The sequence below is a fragment of the Lissotriton vulgaris genome, chromosome 11 (genome assembly GCF_964263255.1).
Source record: "Lissotriton vulgaris chromosome 11, aLisVul1.2, whole genome shotgun sequence".
Classification (NCBI taxonomy): domain Eukaryota; kingdom Metazoa; phylum Chordata; class Amphibia; order Caudata; family Salamandridae; genus Lissotriton; species Lissotriton vulgaris.
Window position 1 is genome coordinate 296,585,520 of NC_141699.1, and position 15,545 is coordinate 296,601,064.

The following is a 15,545-nucleotide window of genomic DNA, read 5'->3' on the forward strand; positions in this document are numbered from 1 at the left end:
CGCCCCTGCCTGTAACTGACGATCTATGAGAGAGAGAGGCCAGGAATAGCAAGGACACAGTGCGTTTGAACATCCCCATCTAGACTGTATCACACTAATAGCTTTTACTCTGTGGATAACTTTTCCTATAGTTTTGTCTTTTCAGAAAGGTAAATTATACAATTGTCGAATAACGGTATCCTGTTACCAGTGAATATAAATCATGAATAGGTCAAGACATTATTTTGAAAGTTGGATTAGTTTGATGCCGTCCCTCTCAGGTCGACCTTCCGTCCGAGTGTCATTTGTCCTCTTACAGTGTCAAATACTTTGGTGCTGTCATTTTTTACCATTGTAAATTTCCTGCCCAAGGTCTCGGCCCCTAGAGAGAGGGCGAGCTCTCCTTTCTCCTCAAAGCGCCCCAGCGGTCGCCAGGCAGCGAGCTTCGGCCCAGACAAAGCCCGTGGAGAGAAGGCACTCACCTATACAGGTCCCAGGGTCATCGAAGCCGCTCTAAAAGGGCACTTTGCTAAGGGACGCCTCCCCTTTTAAACTCTTTTCTGTGGACTTCCGCGCCAGCTTTTAGGTCCTCTTACAATTCATCACTTAATCCGTCCTTGAGCGGCTGCCAGCTGCAGCACAAAAGGGGAAAAGTGGTTGCTCTTCGTCTCCGCGCCGCAGCTTTTAGCTGCAGCGCCATTGTGAAAATGGTGGATGCAGGCCGGCGGGAAATATGGCAGGGGTGGGAGGTGCGACAGCAGGCTTGATTGGTTGAGAGAGTTCCCAGGCGCTGCGATCTGCGGGACAGTGTCAAAGGGTCCAGCATACATACCTGGAATTCTATCAGAAAGCAATAATCTTTTGGGAGGAAGAAGGGAGGCAAGCCAGACTGACAACCTAATTGTGTGTGTAAAAGGCCGCTTTGTTGAAACAGGTGCACATCACAAACTTTATTAACTGGCTCACCGCCTTACAAAATTAAAACCTATCTAAACATCGAGTCACCTGACCCCTTGCTTTTCCTCCACCCGCCCCTACGATCCTCACATGATAAAACATACCCCACCCTGCAAAACGCAATACATAAAATGCAAATACATTACATAAATCCACCATAATACACAATCTTCTCCCGTAAGCTTTGACCTTCTTACCCCCCAAAAAATGTAACCTCCTATCCGTCTTCCTGCAACTGTAACTAATGAGCACCAATGTAAAACCTCCAACCTGTTTAACCTTTCCCCGTTCCTGAACAACATCTCCCCAACTTAACGCTAACTACCAAAACTCCAAACTTGGCCAGCTTCCAAAACAAACACCGCCACCCAGGAAAAGTCAGGAGAATAGGTGGGTACACCGCCTCCCTACTTTTCCTGCCCCCCTCCCACCCCTCCTCCGGCGCCCCAAAAAGGGGCTGGACCATCTAATTCTCTAGGGAACACCTACCAAACGCGACAATACCTCGCGAAGCTCCAGCAGGTAAAGATCCGTGCCCATATGGGACAAATGGACCCTGTCGCCTCTAAACAATTCCGGGGCATCATATTTAATATCCTTATGCCATATCCTAGAGAAACCCAGGTGCCTACAGAACTTCACCATCTCCACATTCACCTTCCTCCGCGCCTTGTCAATTGCCTGAAGATGCACCACACCCCTCCACACCCGACCCGGCACAAACTCTGTTCACACTACCACACTCCCTGCCCACCTTCTCTTGATCTCACCCAGGTCTCTCTTCATGGCCCTCATAAGCACCAGACCAGTCTCCCTCACCATATCATTTCCACCCAAATGCAGCACTATGACGTCAGGACACCTACCCGCTACCACCATGGTATTGAGCATGGGTACCAATTCCCGCCACAACTTCCCCCCTTTACCCTTCCAACTTATGCTAAACACCGTAGGGTTCAAACCCAATTTTTTTCCAAAATAACTGGAACACGCCTGCTCTTGTGCCCTCCTAACAAAAGAATGCCCCACGATCCAGACCGCCATGTCTCTGGCGAGGGGGTCCGCCACCGAACCTAGAAAAGAAACAACAGTAAGTACCATCGTCACCAACTTCACAGCGCGTTTCAAATGCTGGGCGCGCCCCGAATGTAACGCCGGTAACAATCCGACAACCATCTGCCCAGCCGCATGATGTCCCCTCGCCCGCGCCCCTGCCGGTGCGCCTCCGACGCCGCGCCAATCCTAAAAGAATGGGTTCCAAAGCGCTTCCTGTTCAGGCCCAGACCCCACACAGCACCGCCAGTCTTTGCCCTCCCGACACCCGATGCCCTACCGCGTGTCGGAAAACAGCCCCCTCCAGGCGCTCCACCGCCTTCAGTCTCAATCCCCACCATACCAGGCACCTACCCCCCGCCCCGACCGCCGCCAAGGAAACCCAGCGACCCACGCCCCTCTGATCCGTTTTCGCTTTCCTCAACCACAAACGTACCTCCCCCTCCACAAACGACACCTCTGACCACTGCAGACCCGCATCCTTCCGCACCCCCAGCAACTTAGACACCCTAAAGACCCCCGCAAACATCTATACCATCAGTGTGGCGAACAAACAGGCCTCCCCAGCGTCAAAACACACACCCGGCAACTCCTCAATGACCTGTTCCAGCAAACCCGTCGACAAAGGCTGGCGGACCCTGCACCCCCTCCCACATTCTCGGGCCCACCCCTCCAGCATGCGCGAGCCCAGCTCCCCCGCCGACGGCGCTTACCCCCACAACAGCTTGCCCATGAAAGCGATCCCCGCCAGTTTGCCTGCAATCGTGACCCGCGTAAGACCCCGCTCAATTAAGTCAAGAATGAACTGGACCACATCCTCCTGCCGCTTCCTTCCAGAGGACCGCCACCGCGCCCCAGACGCCAAAAAATCCTCCCATGCCGTCAAATACTTAAAATGTAAATTGATACTTGTATAGCGCACTACTCACCCGCAAGGGTCTCTAGGCGGTTGTACGAATACCGCTGTGGAACCAATCCTGGCTTTCCCTGTGAGGCGTCCACTCCTGGGCACCCCCAAGGTGGAGGCCAGGCATCCTTAGCGTTGTGGGGGCCGTTGTGGAGATTAAGCAAGCTATTGCCCAGAGTTGCAGAGTGGGACCCCATGATTGGAATAGGCACGAGGCGAGAATTATCAGGTCCATGGAATTTTGAGCCCAAGACCCGCCGAAGCGGGGAATTGAACCCTGGGCCCGGGCTAGACCTCTGCATCAGGGGGGTCTGCCGCTCTAATCATCACCTTCGTAGACACCGCCAAGGACCCTAAAACCAGCTGCAACATCCTGTGTTGCCTACGTACCACATCTGAGGGGGGATGCTGGTCGGGTCCCGATCTGCATCCTTGGCTAAGCCACGGAATCTCCACCACTGCGAACGAGACAAAGCATCCGCTATTGCATTTTCGACCCCGGGTACATGCACCGCGCGAAAAGCAATATCAAAACGCAAGCAGCCAAGCACAAACGCACGCAGCAGCTTCAAAACCTGTACATCTTTGGCCGACTGCTGATTGACCACGTGAAACGTTACCCTCCTGTGTGCCAGCAGTTCCCCCAACAATGCCACCGCCACCATCAAAGGGAAAAATTCGAGGAAGGCGATACTCCTGCCCCCTCCCGCCCACTCCGGGGGCCACTTTTCCGCGCACCACCGGCCCTGCTAGTACAAACCGAACCCGTCGCTCCCCGCCACGTCCGAGAAAATCTGCACGTCCCAAACCAGAGCCCCCCCCATCTGCATGGGGATGCTGTTGAAATGGTGTAAGAAAAAACGCCACATCCATAAATCCTCCTTCACTCCAGCGGGGAGCCGGACGTGGTGATGTGGGGGTGCTGCCCCGCCAACACCCTGGCCAGCCTTCTACAAAAAGTCCTCCCCATGCGCACTACTCTGCATGTGAAGTTGAGGTGGCCCAGCAACACCTGAATCTCCAAAACTGTAACCTTGGGTCGTGCCAACATTCCTGCCAGCAGCTCCAACATGTGCTGCTTTTTATCCATCGGTAAGCGAGCCTCCATAGCCTTCGAGTCCAGCTCAATGCCCAAAAAGGGCAGCGCAGTGCCTGACCCCACTGTCTTTTCCGGTGCCAGTGGCACCCCCAACTCCCCCATGAGCTCTTGGAACCTGTCCAGTGCCTCCGGGCAATCTGCAGAACCGGGTGAGCCGACAAAAAAGAAGTCAGCCAGGTAGTGCATGACCCCCGTCCATGCCATAGAACAGCCACTGCAGGAACGTGCTGAAGCACTCAAAAAGTGCTCATGACATCGAGCAGCCCATCGGCAATGCTTTGTCCACGTACCATCGGCCTTCGAACTGAATTCCCAGTAGGCCCTATTCGTCAGGATGGACTGGGAGCAGCCGGAAAGCCGACTTGATGTCGCACTTTGCCATCCTTGCCGTTGCGCCCGCGGACACTACTAAGGCCATGGCCGCATCAACGGAGGAATATGAGACCGTAGTCTCCCGTTCGTCGATAAAATCGTTCGCCGAGCCTCCTTCGGGCCAATACAAGTGCTATATCAGCCGAAACTGCCCCATCTCCTTCTTTGGCACGACCCCGACTGGGGAGACAATCAACTCCTCCACCAGTCAATAATCAAAAGGACCTGCCATGCGGCCCTCCAACACCTCCTTCTCCAGTTTGCTCCGCACCACCTCCGGGTGCTCCTTAGCGGACTTCAAATTATCCGCCCACCTACGCCGCCTGGGCCCTTAGTACCCCAGGCGGAACCCGTCCTGGAACCCCACCCTCAAACGGTCAGCAGCCCCCGCATTGGGGTCATCGCGGAACGCTGCCACCAGCCGGTCCACTCTAACCGGCGTATGAGCCCTTTGCCCAGGACCCTTATCGCTTCTGCCTGTTCCGCCTGCCTGGTTGGAGCTGACCAGCTGACCGCCTGATTCCCCTCGCTCTCCTCCTTTGGACACGCCCGCCGCGTCCCAGCACCTGACCAGTGGGTGGCCGTATTTCCCACAGCCGGAACATTTGTGTCGGAAATGGAAATGTTCCCCCATGCACAAACCCTTGTTGTAATCCTAACAGGGGCCCACATTGCCGGACTGATTTTTAGCCCCTGCCCCCACCCCTCCCCGGGTGGGGCGGCCTTGAAAGGGCTGATAAATGATGGGAAGCCCACTTGCTGTAAAAATGGTCTTCCCCAACCCTGCCAACCCCATCATAAGGTCGGTATCAAGCTCGCCCCATTTCGCCTCCTGATCCCAGGCCATCCGTGCCCTGCACTCCTCGTCATACTGAGTCCAGGCAAAACCGCCCCGTGATTTGGGCCTTCCGAATGACGCCCATCTATTTAAACATTGACACTGACCGCTCCGGAAACTTCTCGCAATATACGCTCGCAAAAACTAAAAACGCCGCCGTCCAGTTCTCTATCGTGAGAGGCACTTTCGGCCGCTTCCTCTAGTTCATACTCCTCCTCCTTCGATCCCTCCTTTGCCTGTACCTCCTGATGAAGCAGCTTAAGGATCTCCATGTACTCCCCTTTCCAAATTCGTTCCTTCGTAGCCAACATCAAGTGGGCCCCCAACGGCTTCGTGACTCCATTGTAGGAATCTTCTAAATCTTTAGCTCCTTACTCTCCAGCTTCGCGACGTCCTCTCCCGCCGTGCCCCCGCCTGCCGATCCCGCCCCGCTAGCGGCCCCGGCCACCACCAATCCTTGAGCACCCAACGCCTCTTTGCCTGCCGCACCCGCGACCACGCTCGCCGGCTCCTGGAGCATCACCTCAGGCCCACCCCCTTATCTGTCACATACCTGCCCTTGCGCAACCCCCCCCCCCCCCTACCCCCCCATCCCCACAGACACCAAACGCGCTGGGGCAGCCGGTGCTCCCGTAACTGACACCAATGCATCCACCGGACGTCCTCCACTCTGCCGCTCCAGCGATGCCTCTCTCGGCTCCAAATGCGATGTCCGGGCCGTCCGCTCCCGCTGGCCCCGTGACCTCTGTAAAACACTATGAAGACCATTAGAGCGCCCCTTACCACCCTCGGCATCCCGCACTTCTCCTTCCTCCAAACTATCCTCGTCTTCCACAATCTGCAAAGAAGCTGCCCCAGATCCCCTTCCTGTCAGCGGCACCGACTGCCCCCTGCCTGCCACATTAAACAAAACGCGTGTGTCGCTCCTCCAACGGCGAGATTCCCCATGCCGCTGGTGCCCCGTGGGTGCTGGGGTCGGCGAGCCCGCCTCGGGCCTTCTTGTGCCGGCCGCAACGGCATGCCTTGCCGGTGCCAGGCTCGCCGCGGGAGGCTCCGCCCTCCCTTTGCCTTGGCGTTGTTGGGCTGCCCACAGCCCTGCCAAGGCAGGAGCCCCTCAACGTTCTTCTTCCCGCAAGAAAAATGGCTGGACTGGTGGGTTGGGTCCCTCACTCAGGCGAAACCCTGACCCCCCCCTGTCTCTGCTCGAACCCCGTGCTCCGGACCCCCACTCCCCCATCCCCCCAACTCCTCCTCCCCCTCCTCTTCCTCGTCGCTCCACGCCAAACCCCCGAAACCCGCATCCCCATCGTCCGACCCTGCCCCGTCCCTCCAGTCCCCGCGCCAGACACCTGAACCCCCGACAAACCTCTGCGGCCCGACCTCCCCCCGGTCCCACCTGCCTTCAACCCCCCAGGGCCCCCGTGCCCCCCACGCACCTCCCTAATCCCCTCCCCCCATGATTCAAAAACGTCCAGCCCCTCCCAATTGCCCCTGACCCTTCCGATATCAAAAGAGGGGACCAACCCCCACCTCATCCTGATCCCCCTGGCCTCCCAACCCCTCCCCCCTTTCCCCCCTCCCTGTCTGCCACACAGACTGCCCCCACAGCCTCTCCCATCCACTGGTGCCCCCAGCCGCCACCTGCCCCCCCTGGGGCCCCCCGCAAGACCTGCAGCCACCTCCTCTGCCAAACCCCCCAACGTGCCATGGCCCCCGCCCCCTTTCTTGGCCCCCTTTCCCCCCTTCAACAGGCCCTGTGCCACCCCCGTCGGGCCCTCTCCCCCTCTCCCAGACCATGTCCCCCACTCAAAACCCTCCCCACCTTTTCTGAGCCCCCGCACTCCAGTCGATCCCATGGGGGATACTCCATCCTGTGGGGGACATTCACCCCTGCTCGCTGCGTGCCTAACATCTCCCCACCGCCCACGTGCTTAGGCACCAGGGAGATGCTCCGCTTGCCCCCCTGCCGCTTACCCTTCGCTTTCTTCCCCGCCCCTCCCGCACCCGAAGACTCCTGTCCTTTCGCCGCGGGGGAGCGCTCTTCACGCTAACCCTCCGCGGCACCCGCTCACTTGCCTCCAGTGCTCCAGCCCGCCCGCCCTCTCCAAAGCGGGTGCAACGCGCCCCTCGTTTCCCCCCGCAGTGCCGCCCGCCCGAGCCGCCTGAACCATTTCCGGGGGTCCCGGCCGGACGTGCGACCACTGCCCCAGACCTCACCACGCTCGGCCCGACGGCAAACCCCCAGAGCGCCCCCTCCGCAACGGCCTCCCCCGGCCCCCCGCTTCACCCGCGCCTCCGGCTCCCTCCACCCCAGACACGCCGGGCCCTTCCCCGCGGCCAAGGGGCCTTACCTGGGTCTGCGCTAGCTTCTGTGGTGGCGAGCAGGCCAGAACGGCAGCCGCCACCCCGCAGACGCGCTCCGCACCGGGCGCGCCCCCCCATGGGGGCCCAGGAGGAGGTCCATCCGCCCTGCCTCACTGAGCAGGCGGATGGCCTCGAGAACACGAAAATCCTCAGCCGCCATAACACCAAATTACAAGGTCAGACACCGCCAGACAAGGTCTAAGACAAAAAACCTATCCTGCAGCGCTCCCAGCCTCCAGGTTACCAAACCTAAAATGGTGGCTGGGCAGGCGCTGAGACCCCCTATAATCCCTTTGGGCTTCCTTACACAATTGGGCTACTTTTGGGCTATCCCAAAGCACCCCAAAGCAGCACAACATGTCTGCCGCCATCTCAGCCCCCTCCCCCTCCCAATCTGCCCGGGGGCAGACCTCGAGGCTCGGCTCCCCCCAAAACCCCAGTGGGAGAGATGCTAGTAGAAACAGGGAATATGAAACTGGATAATAAAAAGAAAACAGAGACACAGGATGCTGGCCAGAGGGCACTGGCAGGATGAGATTCCTTTGCTGCTGAAACTGCGGGAGTGGTGTGCTTGATAGGCGTTACACCCCCAGGACTTTTGACTCATTCTGCCCACTTTTCGCGGCCCCCGCTCTGCGGGTGCCGCTCAAGGAAGGAGACTCGGGCCACAGGGCGGTGAATTGACAGACATCGGACTCCAGCAGGACTGCGAGGACCAGCGGGCAGTGTGTTGCTAATCTGCCGCAGCTGGTCCTCTTCCCGCCCCCACCTCCCGGATTGTGATAAGTGCCGCGCTTACCTGATTTTCGGTGGATTCCTTTGCTGCTGAAACTGCGGGAGTGGTGTGCTTGATAGGCGTTACACCCCCAGGACTTTTGACTCATTCTGTCCACTTTTCGCGGCCCCCGCTCCGCGGGAACCACTCAAGGAAGGAGACTCGGGCCACAGGGCAATGAATTGACAGACATCGGACTCCAGCGGGACTGCGAGGACCAGTGGGCAGTGTGTTGCTAATCTGCTGCAGCTGGTCTTCTTCCCGCCCCCACCTCCTCTATCTATATAATTACTCTGGGGTTCGCGCACGCGGGACGCGCGCGGGATAAGCCCGGGACAAGGGCGGGGCCATCTGTGGCCATCAGAGGCCGGTCGGGGTTGGGTCGGGCCACCCCCCTTTCATTTCCCATCTAAGTTACCCGGTATTGTAAGAACTTTGGATACATAGTGGTTGTTTTATTGTACATTGTTTCATTTTTATATTGTCTGCCTGAAGCGTGGCCAAGTATACATACACAAAATGCCCCTACGTTCTGGTAAGGAAAGACAGGTCCAAGTATCCACCACAAATGGAGTCTTCACAGGCACCATTGGCCAATTTTTTAAACGTACAACATGTATCTTAGAAAAAGAAATCGCACTCGCAGAAAAACGCTTATCGCTTGACTTAGTCACGGGTAAGCGCTCCGCATTAGGGAAAATTCGTGAAGCTGTTTCCCCAGTCCCCCTAACACAATTGGATTCCGCGGCCAGTAATGCTACAGCTACAGATACTGTGCCTGTTGACCATGAGTTGGAGTTGGAGGGGGTGCTGATAAAAATATTCTAGATTCTATATCAGAAGGTAGTTCTCTATACCACAACTTAGTTAATATTGAGACCGATGTTTCGGCTTCCTCTAGCACTGTTTTAAGCCCAGAGCCTGAAACACGACCACCAATTCTGGAGAACAGGAACATGCACAAATCTAGTAAAAGGAAACGGGAAGATTCGTCACAGAAGGGGGGTAATAAAAAGGTTCAGAAAACCAATAATACAACTTCGCCCCCAAATAGCACAACAGCCCTGCCTTCAAACCCCCCAGTGAGTAATAATAACATAGATAATGGTGCAAAAGGTACACTTTTAGATAGAATCGAGGTGCTGATTAAATCTCTCCTCCTGCCCCTATTTGAATGAACTAGGCTTCTAAACGTTAAAATGGACTTTATGGAAACCTTAGTGAGGGAAAATGTGGGCATTTTGAAAAAGTTACAACAATCTATTACCTCTAAGGGGTTAGAACAAACGAATGCACAGAAAAAGGCGTTGATTATTGGGGACAAGGGGAAAACGGTTAAACCTGTATCATCTTCCTCGAGAGCCCCTCAGCAGAAGCCTGCCACTGATAAAAATAAGCAGACTTCTGAGACAACTATATCCCGTAATGTTGATTTGGGTAACCACCCACAGCCCACCTCTAAAGGCTTACCCAAACCAACCCGCCCAATAGATCAAAACACTCAGGCCAGGAAAACTGTTCCGCCTGGGAAACAATGCGTGAATCTCCCTCCTGAATCACTGCCATATACTGTAATTCTAACTGGAGTAGCCCCATTGGGAGAGGGTAGGGTAGAAACTCATAGAGATCTACACAATAAAGTAACATTTTGGTTAAACAATAACCGACCTCTTCCACCAATGTCTAAAACTGAAATCCTTACTGTTAGGAGAGTAGACTGGGTGGGATTTAGTAAAAAAGACCTTGAAGGGGATTGTGTTGTCATCAGCTTTAGGGAGCCACGGGTAGCAGATTTTATCTGCAGAGAACCAAGATTTGGAAGAGTGGGTGATGTCCAAACTTTGTCCCTGCACTATTTCTACCCCAAACTTAGTTTGGGGAGAGATTATCCCCGACAAAACTATCCCAACCAAAACATTAGATTTAGAGGAAGACACCCCCCAGAAGTGGCTACTTACCCTATGTTTCTGCCTCATCTCTCGAATCGTTTTGCACCGTTATGTGGGCTGGAAGGTGTTGACTGACATAATGGGGGGTTAGTGGAACAGGATAATAGGGTGCCCAGATTGTCTATTGGAAAAATGTCCCCTCATTTCTTAAGCACTCAGGTGATGGACAGTAGCACCGATAGCCCAAGTAATATTGCAGAAGTTCTTTTGGGAGATCAGACAAGAAATGGCTCTAATGTAACAAATTCGGTAGAGGAATGTATGGGTAGCCCCTTATTATATGAGAAAAGTGGGGGGAATGTAGCTTCACTTGATGAGTCATCGGTAGTTCTTGTTAATACACTCAGGATATTATCCTGGAACATTGCGGGGCTGAAGGGGAAAATGGACCTGATAGAATGGGGGGCCTTTATAGAGCAATTTGATATTGTTGTATTTCAAGAAAGTTGGTCAATTGACGCTGTTTTTCGCCTTTGTTATCTGAATTTTTATAAACCAGCACATAAAGGGCAAAAGGGTCGCCCGTCTGGGGGGCTTGTTATTTGGATTAAAGAATCACTATGTTATAGGACCCATGAGTTATCTGTCCCAAGTGCTGACTTACAGGGACTTAAACTTAGCAGAGCAAACCATCAGGACTTGTTTTTAATTAATATATATGCAAGGGGTCGATCAGGAGGTAAGAGTCCCGGAATTATTGAGGACTTAGAACTCCTACTGAATAATATTGGCCGAGACAAGTGTGTAACAGTGGCAGGGGATTTAAACTGCACGTTTGAACCCTTACCAACTTTGGAAGACAATTGCTATGGCGAGGCAGACCAGTTATGGAATATTCCCAGCCTGGCCTTATCACCAATCAAAAAGGTTACTGAGGCTGTTCTGCAGTGGCTCGGGTTATGTTTGGAGTGGGACTTAAGGGCAGTAAATGGAAGGTCTATATCTGACAAGGCGGGAAAAGCCACATTTGATAATGGCTATAGTACCAGCCGCATAGATTATTTCCTAATTAAAATGGAGTTTTGGAGCCTGCTTGGGGATATGGAAATAATCGATAGACCAGAAAGTGATCACAACCCCCTTTCAATAAACCTGAAAGTGGATGGCGGCTTGCTCAGAAGAAACGTAACAAATTATACCACAGCTGAGACATTCCTCGCTAATGACTGTCGTAGGGTACGCTGGGGCCGGGTTCTGGAAGTTCCCGACACTATTGAAAGAATATCACTGGAAGTAGCAGCTGCGACTAAAAAAGTGAAACCACTATTGGATAAAGTGGGGTCTTTGGAGCAAATTAGCTCAATCCATGAGTCCCTTTTTGCTAAACCTAAATCTTTCTTTACAAAACAGGGTGGCTCGTCGAAAACTGATAGGAAATCCCTGGGTGCTAAATGACTTCAGCCTTCACTCACTCTTCTACTCTCCGGCACCGTCTCCCACTGACGTCACTACCTATCCCTCTCAAGCTCCGTCTGCTTCACATGACTTCAGCCTTCACTCACTCTTCTACTCTCCGGCACCGTCTCCCACTGACGTCACTACCTATGCCTCCCAAGCTCCGCCTGCTTCACCAACTTCACCCATCGCTCACAAACACGCCCACACTTTGAATGCCATACCACTCATTAGCACCACAGAACCTTCCAACAACGCTAGTATATCCCCCCCCTCGATACCTTGCCCGCTTTCCAATGCACTACTCAATCATTCACCAATGGCTCTCACCACCAACACCATCCCCAGTGCACCTCCCAACCTGACTTTATCCACCCTCCAACAAGTCAAAGAGGATATTCTACAAATCAAAAAAGATATCCACGCAATCAAAGACCTTCTCTCCCCACAGCCCAGCCTTCCTCCCACGATCCCTCTACCCTACAAACGACACACCCTTCCTACATACCCTCGCCTCCGACGACACCTGCGCTGGCCGACTATCCCCGTTCGCAACAACTCCCACCGCCCCCGCCGTGTCCTCAACCCATTGTCGGACTGCGACCTATGCTCTCTCCTGCGCTCTTATGGCCCAGGTCCGGTTAAACACATATCCAACACACACATCCCCATACCCACAATTCTTACAAACCCTCTGAGGCTCCCAACACTGAACAACAGAGGTTCCGTCCCTAACAACCTCAGAAAAGTTCCCCTCACACTAGAAAGTTCGACCACCCTTCTCTCTCCCAAACTCAAATGCATCCTACTCAACTGCAGATCAGCCCAGAGACACGCCTCCGACATCGCTGATCTCGTCTCAGCTAGGGATCTGGACCTAGCCTTTCTAACGGAAACGTGGCTTACTGAAACCTCTACCCCGATTATTGACATACTAGTCCCCCCCAATTATCACATCATTAAGTTGGACAGGCCTCCTGGCAAGACGGGCGGGGGAATTGCATGCATTTTTAGAAGCAACCTCTCCGTTACTATAGGCACCGCCCCCTCCCTCTCCTCCCGTGAACTCCTCTGCCTCGACATCACCAGCGAGGGCAAACAAGTTTGTGCTGTATATCTCATCTACCACCCGCCTGGTGACAATCTCATATTCACCCAACAACTCATGGACATGATCACTTCCAATGCCGGCCGGCAGACCACCCAAGTCTACCTGGGTGACTTCAACCTCCACTGGAACGATCAGAAAGACACAGTGGTGAATAGTCTCAAAACTCTCCTTAATGCGCTTGACCTCACCCAAATATGCGATAGGCCAACACACGACAAAGGCTCGATACTTGATCTCATCATTGCCAAAGAGAACTCTACACAATTGGAGGCGATTCTACCCTGCGATTGGTCAAATCACCACATTATCACCTTCTTTATAAATGAAAAAGTTAAACCTAACCCTGCTCAACCAATCAAATCCAAAACTTGGAAAAGAGACATGAAGAATCTTAACCCCTCTACCCTGCCTCCCCACATCGGCAATCTCCTCCATCCCCCTTCAGGTGCCTCGGATGTTCAATCACTGACCGACCACTACCTTGACTCTATGAAGACAATAGTCAATGAAGTCGCCCCCCTGCAATTGAAGAGAGTCTCCACCAAAATTTCTAACCCCTGGTTCGATGACAGACTCAATGACGACAGGCGTACTATGCGAATGGCAGAGCGCACCTGGAGATCTGACCCTTCAGCACTGCACCTCAAAAGGCTTAAGAACAAGAGAAATGCCTACTGCAGGAAAATAAAGCGCACAAAGTCGGACTTCTTTAGCCGCCAGTTGGACCAAGCAAAAAACAGGCCAAGAAAGCTGTTTGAACTAATCAAGACCCAAACAAAGACACAACCCCTACAATCAAACAGCACAATAAGCGACACCCCACACTGTGAAGCCTTCTCTGCTTTCTTTAAGCTAAAGACTGACAACATAAGAAATGACCTCATCATGGATGTAAGCCGATTCCCCAACCACACCAGAATGGCTAACACTCAACCTAAAAACAAGGCAACTTGGATGTTCTTCGATACCTATTCGGAAGAAGCAATTCACAAACTGCTCTGCACCTTAAAGCCCTCCAATCACCTCACAGACCCTCTACCTGCTAGTGCTGTAAAAGACTTCATCCCCGTGCTCCTCCCTCTCTGGACCAAAATCGTCAACAGCTCTCTGCAACAAGGCCTCATTCCAGACTCCCTCAAGGTGGGGCAAGTCACGCCTATACTCAAGAAACCTACAGCTGATCCGTCTGACCTAAACAATTATCGGCCCATCACCAATATCCCCACCCTGGCCAAATTGCTGGAGAAATGTGTCCAACTCCAACTAACAAAACACATTGACCAATACGACCTCCTCAACCCTCATCAATCAGGTTTCCGGGCGAAACATAGTACGGAAACAGCTATGACCCACATAATTGATGACGCCCTCCAAATTCTTGATCGCAATGAGTCCTGCCTCCTCATCCTTCTTGACCTCTCGTCAGCATTTGACACGGTCAAACATGAGAACTTGCTGGAGCTGCTAAGCACTAGAATGGGTCTATCGGGAACTGTTCTCAAATGGTTTTCGTCCTTCCTTCACAACCGGTCTCAGAAGTTCAAGATCGACAATGTGCTATCTACACCTGTGCCTGCAGACCTAGGGGTACCATAAGGATCCTCCCTCTCCCCCACACTGTTCAACCTCGTCATGGAACCGCTCGCCACCTTGCTCCAAGCTTCCAATGTCGAATTCCATATGTACGCCGACGACACACAACTTTACATAAAACTACAATCCCCTGAAGATATCAAACATCTGAATTCCACGCTTATTAACACTCAATCTTGGCTGGCCGATAATCACCTCAAACTGAATGCTCTGAAAACTGAGTTCCTACTCATCTCACCCCCGGCGAAAATTTCCATCACCCAAACCTGGCTCAATAACTTAACAGCACTCAATGTCCAACCCACAATCGTGGACTCGGCGAAATCCCTAGGCGTCACTCTCGACGCCAAGCTCAACATGCAGCAGCACGTTAGCAAAGCCACAAAAGCAGCTAATTTCCAAATCAACACACTAAGGAAAATTAAACCCTTCCTCCCTGCCGAAGACTTCCAAACTGCTGTACAAGCTTTAGTCATCCCCCGAATAGATTACGGAATTGTGACCCTCAGCGGACTACCGCTATCCACAACAGCACCCTTAAGAGCCTCCCTGAACGCTGCCGCGAGACTCATTACTGGATCAAGAAAGCATTCGCATATATCCCCAGACTTAAAATCGCTAAAATGGCTGCCCTTTGAAGCCAGAATACAGCCAAAAATTGCAGTTATGACACATGCAGCCGTGCACCACAATGCACCCAACTACCTCCCTCAAAAGTTGCCTATATCAGGAGGGTCGAGATCCAATAGAAGTACAAAAAATCTACTCCTGAAACCTTGTAGATTCCGGAAAGAGAAAACATACAAGCGCTCCTTTTCAGGAATGGCACCCAGGATCTGGAATGCGCTCCCCCCTGAAACAAGGCTTATCTCCTCCACTACACTCTTCAAGAAAGAGGTGAAAAGCATCCTTCTGGCCAAGATCTCCTGAACCTCACAGGTGCTGGATCAGTGACTCTGCATTGCTTTGTACCACTGTTCTCATTGTCCCTTGGCACCATACTTCTACTTGATGGGGACACTACTACGCTACTCTCGTCTACCGACTAATATAGGATACACGCTGGTTTACTGATCCACTCTCCCGTTGCCCTCACTCAGTGTTCTCTATATACTATAACACTGGTATAAGCCATCCACATACCCAAGGTGTA